Source organism: Cibotium barometz, chromosome 9, assembly GCF_041138505.1.
Source record: "Cibotium barometz isolate CiBa-2024 chromosome 9, ASM4113850v1, whole genome shotgun sequence".
Lineage (NCBI taxonomy): Eukaryota > Viridiplantae > Streptophyta > Polypodiopsida > Cyatheales > Cibotiaceae > Cibotium > Cibotium barometz.
Genome location: NC_141054.1, coordinates 25,095,456 through 25,103,931, shown reverse-complemented (window position 1 = coordinate 25,103,931; position 8,476 = coordinate 25,095,456).

Here is an 8,476-nt window from a genome sequence, read left to right as displayed (position 1 = left end):
GTTAAATGTATATGTACTATTAAAAGGTAAGGGAGACGTGTTCGAAAAGCATACCCTAGACGGTGTATCATAGAAGCATTAATGGAGGCTTGTATATTGCTCCACTACAAAGTGTCTTCGGAGAGCAATCCTCTTTTGTTAATGAGAATGATAGATGGAATCTATTATGTAATTTGTTAAACAATGAGGAATAGAGATGTGGGATGCAGAGATAAGTAGGTAACACCTACCGGGTTTTATTTTGATGTAATGAACTGCTATTATATATATATATATATAATTATTGGTCCCAAAAAAAATGTATATATACTCTATGTCCCCCCCTTGTAGGTATACTGCAACATGGTTCGAACTCGTGGCCCTGGGCAATGAGCCAACCCGTTTTGCCACTGCACTATATCACGCCCACGCAAGTGTTTTCTCTTTATTAGTAGAGCCCTTTGTTTGAATGGTGGCATTGATACTTTCTTCTTGGTAGAGCTCTTTGTTTTGCTTGTTGACTGGTGGCATTGATACAAGCCCATGTGACTATGGATGACAGAGGGGGATTACAAAACCTTGGTAGAGCTCTTTGTTAGCTTTGAGCTCTTTGTTTTGCTTGTTGACTGGTGGCATTGATACAAACCCAACAGGTGACTATGGAGATTACAAAACCTTGGTAGAGCTCTTTGTTAGCTTTGAGTTCTTTGTTTTGCTTGTTAACTAGTGGCATTAATACAAACCCAAGTGGCATTAATACAAACCCAAGTGACTATGGATGACAAGGGGGATTACAAAACCTCGTTCTAAATCATGGGGTTTGGTGGTTGCTTTTTCCGAAGATGTTTACTTTAAAGATTACTTATACTTGCTAGGAAATGGAGTTTAGGCCAAATGCAAAGCCTTGAACTTCATTGAGGAGAGGATTCAAGATGATCATGTAAAAAACCATGGTGAAGGACCATTCTCTTTTATCTACATGCCCTCTTGTTTTTTGAAGCGTGCATCTCCTATTGCAATTAGATCTAGTTATAAATTTCATTCGTGGATGCCCACGATAAGACTTGGCCACCATCTATTGAGAATACTACCTATGAGCAAAAGAGTCTACCATAACCTGTGTGTGCTAGAAGCTCAAGGCATCTATGAGGGAAACCCTTGTGTTTGGGTCCCAAAAACCTCACCATATGGAGCACAACTCCCTAAGTATTTTTTTCCTTTTTATTAACACCACCCGCCTCCTCTCTCCCCAAAAACAATTTTTTCTTTTTATTCACACCACCCCCTCCCTCCAAAAAAATATCTGTTCCCTTAAAATACCTCAATTTATTTTTTTGGAAAAAACTAAAGATATAATTTAAATAAATAATTCATGCAACGGTTGTGTAGCCCTAGGCTAGCTAGTGGTCTACATGGCCAAGCCTCAACACTATCTACCACGGGGTCTTAATGGCTTGTCATCAGGTGATATCAATGGCTTGTCATCAGGTGATATCAATGGCTAGCATTGATCTAAATCGTGATGCCTTTTTTGGGCTGTCGGATAAAGTAAACTCGGACAAGTAAACTATATCATGGGATGAGGGTGAATTTGGGTTTGGGACTTTAAAAAATTTAGAGTAAGATGTTGTGTGCAAAAGAGGATTTGAACTCAAAACCTTAAATCTCTAATAATAACATCTTACCACTACACTATACCTTCAAGCAACAAAATCATATGGTTTCAAGCCAATATATTCCTTCATGATATGCTGATGTAGTTTACTTGTCCAAGTTTATGGATAGTCAAGATTTATGTGCGCAATCTTCAGTGCACGATGACCGTGGATCTCACCTGACAAGAGTCTTTTAAGACCGGTGGCCTACAGTGGCGTGGATGGCCAAGCGTATCGATGGAATTACAACTACACAATTTTGGATGTTCCGAGGTGGAAGATCCAGTGAAGGACAACTCTACAAAGCCGACCAGTTGTATAGGCAGGTTTTTAGAGCAAGATTCGACGGCAATCTGGTAAAGAAGACAACGCAACGACCTCAAGGAACTTCAGGGTGACTGAGCAGGGCTTTCAAGCAGCCTGCGCGCCAGGTGCCAGCCAGTCTTAGGTGCCACATATCGGTAGCAATCCTTGGCTTGGCAAGGTAGTCACGTGGCAAGTTTCATGGGCGTTCCTAGGCAATGGAAATTCCCATTTCTGTGGCTTGCACAGCGGTGGTTCATAAGAATCATAAGCACAGAGAGAGAGAGAGAGAGAGAGAGAGAGAGAGAGAGAGAGAGAGGGGTTTGCAATAGGACATTGGCCATACTAAACTTGGAATACGTAGAGAGGGAGAGAGAGATGGGGGGTTGCAATAGGATGTTGGCCGTACTAAACTTGGAATACGTAGAGAGGGAGAGAGAGATGGGGGGTTGCAATAGGATGTTGGCCGTACTAAACTTGGAATACGTAGAGAGGGAGAGAGAGATGGGGGGTTGCAATAGGATGTTGGCCATACTAAACTTGGATTATGTAGAGACAAAGAGAGAGAGAGAGAGAGAGAAAGAGGGAGGGGGGGTGGTTTGCAATAGGACATTGGCCATACTAAACTTGGAATATGTAGAGAGGGAGAGAGAGATGGGGGGTTGCAATAGGATGTTGGCCATACTAAACTTGGAATACGTAGAGAGGGAGAGAGAGATGGGGGGTTGCAATAGGATGTTGGCCATACTAAACTTGGATTATGTAGAGAGAGAGAGAGAGAGAGAGAGAGAGGGAGGGAGGGAGGAGTGGGTTACAAAAGGACATTGGCCATACTAAACTTGGAATATGTAGCGTCGAGCGACAGGATGTCAGTCATACTAAACTTAGAATATGTAGAATTACTTTGACGTAGCTCTAAAGTGGCAGCGAAGATTGTAGAAGATATTTGGGTGGACCTATTTACTCTTGTTGGCTGTAGAAGATACTTGGGTGATTGTTCATTCAAAAAGGGGGTCCGTATAGCATTATGTGGACATGTATGTTGTTGACATGATTGACTCCTCTTAAGGATTTCCAGTGTATATAGGAGTTGGGGTTTGTAAATTTAGAGTTGATTGTTTTCCAGTGTAACGGGTTATGTACGTATAATACTAAAATTATTTTTTTTAATAAAAAGAACGAGTTCTTTTTGTGGTTAGGGAAGAGCCACCTCAAGTTGCCTTATGGTAAAAAGGCCATTGGTACGAAGGGCTTCATAAGTTGAAACATACAACTAATGGTAACGTTGAGACTGCTACAAGGCAAGGCTTGTTGTTGCAAAGGGTTATGCTCAAGAGAAGGCGATAGATTATGATAAGACCTTTGCACCCACGTCTGGTATGACTACGATCAAGTGTATTATTGCATTGGCAACGCATCATGATTGGAATGTACATCAATTGGATATCAAGACTACCTTCTTAAATGGTGACTTGCATGAAGAGGTTTATGTATCTCAGCCTCATGGTTTATGTATCTCAGCCTCATGGATATCAAGACTACCTTCTTAAATGGTGACTTGCATGAAGAGGTTTATGTATCTCAGCCTCATGGTTTTATTTATGCAGGTTAAGAATGGCTTTATATGGTCTTAAGCAGGCTTTTAGAGCATGGTATGAGAAGATAAACACATACTTAGTTGAAATGGTTTTTGCAATAGTCCAACTCAGAGTACTCTCTATGTAAACACAAGTAAAGATTGTTTTTTTAATCATCATTTTATACATTGATGACATGCTGCTCATAAGCCCTAACGAGGAGAAGTTTTCAACCTTCAAGGATGAATTACATGTGTCATTTGAGATGACAGATTTGGGCTCATTACATTACTATTTGGACATATAGTTTATACAGCGTGATGATGGTATTGTGATATTATGGTCAAAGCACATACAAAGGCTAATTACACAGTTTGGACTTGAAGATTGTGCTATTGATTAATCTCCATAGCCTTAAACTTGGCAAATAAACAAGAAGCATAAAAAGCAAAATATGCATGACAAAAGAGTGGGTTCAATCTCCCTCCATGCATGAGTGAGCACACTTTCTCATGCATGTATTTATATATTAGCAAAAAGCAAGTGCTCAAGAATAGCTTGATACATTCCTCTTTAGGATATTAATATCAAAAAGTAACTTCATCTCCAAGCTTAGCAATTTAATTAAATGGGCGGGCGACTATCGACGCACACAAAATCCGACGGCTTGCACTGGCCAAAATCCATCGCCCCACACTACTCCATACATTGATCTACTCACCAAAAACACAAGACACATTAAATCTCGCTTATCCGCCATCACAATGTGACCATCGCTCTACACTCTAGTCACGATCGTGTGGCAGATGAGCGTACCATAAATACCACACAAAATATTAAATTTTAACTCCACAATTCACATTTCCATAACATATCGCGGGGTTAAAAATCAACTGTCCTTAGTTGTGTGTGAAATAAACAAAAGCAAGGGTGGCCAACCTCATGCTATAGTGCTGCCTCAGTCGGCGAATCGGCACTAAATCAACGTGCAGCCTTAGTCGGCGAATCGGCACTAAACTAATGTGCTGCCTGAATCAGCAAATTGGCACTAAATGAATGTGCTGCCTCAGCAGCGAATCAACACTAAATGAATGTGCTGCCTAAGTCGGCGAATCGGCACCAAAACATATGGAAGAACTATGACACTGCCTCAGTTGGCGAATCAATGTCCATAAAAGAATCAATGTGAATGTGAGTGGTATGGTAGAATCAAGTGTCGGTAGTGCGAGGTAAGTTATGTTTCGGGAATCCACTGTGATTCTTCAATAGAATGATTCTTATACTTCACCAAGTAATGTGATCAAGTAACGATGATACACATTGCCAGTATACGGGTGGTTGTTTGGTCATGTGGTCAACAATACTTTCAAGTACTAGAACTTCAGAGTCATCCTTGAGAAGAGGAGGGTCATCAATAACAGGCAATAAACTAATGTGGAATGAGTTATGTATCTTCCAGTGAGTGGGAATGCCTAAGCGGAATGTATTTTCATTGATTTGTTGGTGGATAATTGTGAATGGTCCATAAAATCTAGAAGCCAAATTGGTCTTAGGATGCTTGGCAATATTCTTTAAGCATCTTTTCTCTATGTGAAGCCAAACTAGATCATTTTCTTTGAATTTCATTGGGTGTCGTTTCTTGTTGGTTTGAGCGGTGTATTTTAATCGTGCTCGCTTAATGGATTTAGTGACTTCAGCTACGTCATGAGCTAAAGTGTCAGCAGTTAGAATATCACTAGTTATTGTAGAGACAAGAATGGGAAGTTTCTTGCCATAGACAACTTCAAAGGGAGCTCGACCAGTAGCCAAATGGGGGGTATTGTTGTAAGCGAATTGAAGTAGAGGCAAATGTTGATCCCAATTAGAGGGTCGATCAATAGTATAGGATCTAAGAAGATCCATAATAGTGATGTTGGTAGCTTTAGTTTGGCCATTGCTTTCTTGATGGAAAGCAGATGTAAAGTCAATTTTAGAACCTAAGCTATTGAATAAAGCAACCCAAAAATGATTGCAAAAACGGCCATCTCGGCCAGAGAGAATGACTTTGGGAAAGCCATGGTGAGGAAAGATAGTCTTAATGAATAGCTTAGCAGCCTAAGGGGCAAACATGGTCTTCTTGCAAGGTACAAAGTATGCTTGCTTACTAAATCTATCAATTATGGTCCATATCATGTCATTATATGAGAGGACGTAGTCGGCAAACCAGTAATAAAGTCCATTGAAATCTCTTCCCATGGACCTTTAGGAGGAATAGGTAGGGGAATTAAAAGACCAAAAGATTTACCATGATGGCGTTTGATTCTTTGACAAACAATACATTCAGACACAAATTTTGCAATGTCATGTTTCATGTTAGGCCAAAAGAAATATTCTTTACATGCAACTAATGTGGATTGAATTCCTCTATGTCCCATATATGTAGGAGCATGCATCTCAGTTATGGCTAGTTCTCTAAATGGTGCAATGATGCAAAGTCTCTTTTGAAAGAACAAAAATCCATTTGCATAAGAGTAATCATTTAGTTGCAAATAATTGTTAGCATGTATGGTATTCCATGCAGGTGAAAAATCAGGATCCTCAGCATATGAATCAATCATGGCATCGAAAGATTGTACTTGAATAGCAGACACATTATTCAAATAAGCATGTTTAAGTGCATCAAATGAATTAGAATTACAAACAAAACTTTGGTTATCATCAAGAGGTTTGCGACTTAGAGTATCTTCAACTACATTAATGCGGCCTGGTGAATATTGAATCATAGGGTGAAATTTTTGGATAAAAGAAGCCTATTTGATGTGGCGATTCGATATTAAAGATTGGGTCAACAAGTGCTTGATAGCCTATTGATCCGTCTTGATTAGTACCTTAGATCCCATGAGATAATGCTTCCATATGTTGAGGGCATGGACAACAGCCAAAATTTCCTTGTCATATAGGTACTATACTTGGCTTCATTGGGTTTGAGCTTCCGGCTCTTATAATCTATGGGATGGTCATCTTGCATGAGGATTGCACCTACGCCAGATCCACTAGCATCTGTAACAACTAAAAAGAAAGGACGATCAAAGTCTAGGAGTTGTAGGACAGGTGTATGGGTCAATAAGTACTTCAAAGTTTCGGACAACTTCTGGTGACTATCCCCCCATCGAAAAGCTATCTTCTTGCGAAGCAAGATAGTCAATGGGAGAGCAATAAGTGAGAAATTCTTTATGAACTTGCGGTAAAAACCTGCTAGACCTAGAAAAGATCTAACTTCATGGGCATTTTACTCAATAGTTCACTTTGAATAACAAATTGGTTGTGAACACTAGGTTGTCTACTTAAAACATGTGTCACAACATTTTTTTTTCTTGGTTGATATTGAATCATGGGTTGAAAACCCTAGATAAATGAAGCCCATTTCATATGTCGATCAATGGCTAGATCAATAAATGACGAATTCTCTATTGGTCTGTCTTGAAGAATTCAGATCCCATTAAATAATGTTTCCAAAGGCTTAAAGCATGAACAACAGCAATTCCTTGTCATATGTACTATAATTTCTTTCTTTTGGTTTAAGCTTATGACTTTCATAAGAAATGGGATGTCCATCTTGCATAAGAACACCTTACCAAAGCCATGTCCACTTGCATCAATAACAACAAAGAGTGGTCGTTCAAAATCTAGTAGTGTAAGAACTAGTGCATAAGTCAAAGCTTGCTTAAGCTGAAAGAAGAAGGAATCATCATGTCTACTAGTTCAATAAAAATGTCTAGCTTTCTTAAAGGATGTGCAATATATGCAAAATTTCTAACGAACTTCCTATAGTAGCTACATAATCCAAGAAAAGATCAGAGTTCATGAATATCATGCGGTCTAGGACAATTAGTAATGATTTCAATCTTTTTTGGGGTCTAGTCAAATACCATCAACAAAAACAATTTCCTTAGGTATTCAATTTCATCTTGAAAGAACTTACTCTTTTCATATTTGACATATAGCTGATTCTCTTGAAGAATTGAGAACACCTTTTCGAAATGATGTCCGTCCTCTTAATAATTCTTACTGAAACCTAAGATATCATCAAAAGACATTACAACATAATTTTGATATTTCAAGAATATTCTATTTATCATTTTTTTGAAAGTATTTGGAGCATTAGTTAAATTGAATGGCATAACTAAAATCGAATAGGCTAAACGTTTTCCATACACAATTTACAAACATAATTTACAAAGGTGCTTAACCAGTAGCCAAATGAGGTGTATTATTGTAAGCAAACTAGAGAAGATGAATGTACTTATCCCATGACTTACGTTGTTAGGAAACATAGACTCTCAATATATCCAGGACAGTACTATTAGTAACCTTAGTTTGTCCATTTATTTCCGGATGGAAAGCTGTGGAAAAATGTATCTTAGTGCCTAAGCTGGAGAAAAGAGTGATCTAGGAAGGTACTCCAAAATCTTGAATCTTTGTCAGAAACAATAACTTTGGCAATCCGTGAAATGAACAAAGATTTGCTTGATAAACATAATCCTAGCTTATTGAGAAGTCAATGATTACTTATAAGGTAAGAAATATGCTTGCTTACTTGATCGATCAACTATAGTCCAAATCACATCATTATGATTCAATATAGTAAGCAAACCTATAATGAAGTCCATAGATATTTATTCCCAAGTATCATTTAAAGGTATAAGAAGTCCTTGAGTCTTACCTTTGTAGCTTTTTATTTTCTGACAGAACATTCAACTACAAATTTTTCTATGTCTTGTTTAAGATAAGAGTCTAAAAGAATTCTCTAGAGACTAATTGTAGAGTAGTTGAAACACCTCAATGACCCATGTATGGTGGTTGATGCATTTCCTCCAATATGAATTATTTAAAGGGTTGTGTAATACACAATCTCTTTTGGAAGAAAAGATAACCATCATGCCATCAACAATCACTAATGGGGTACACATTTCCTCCAATATG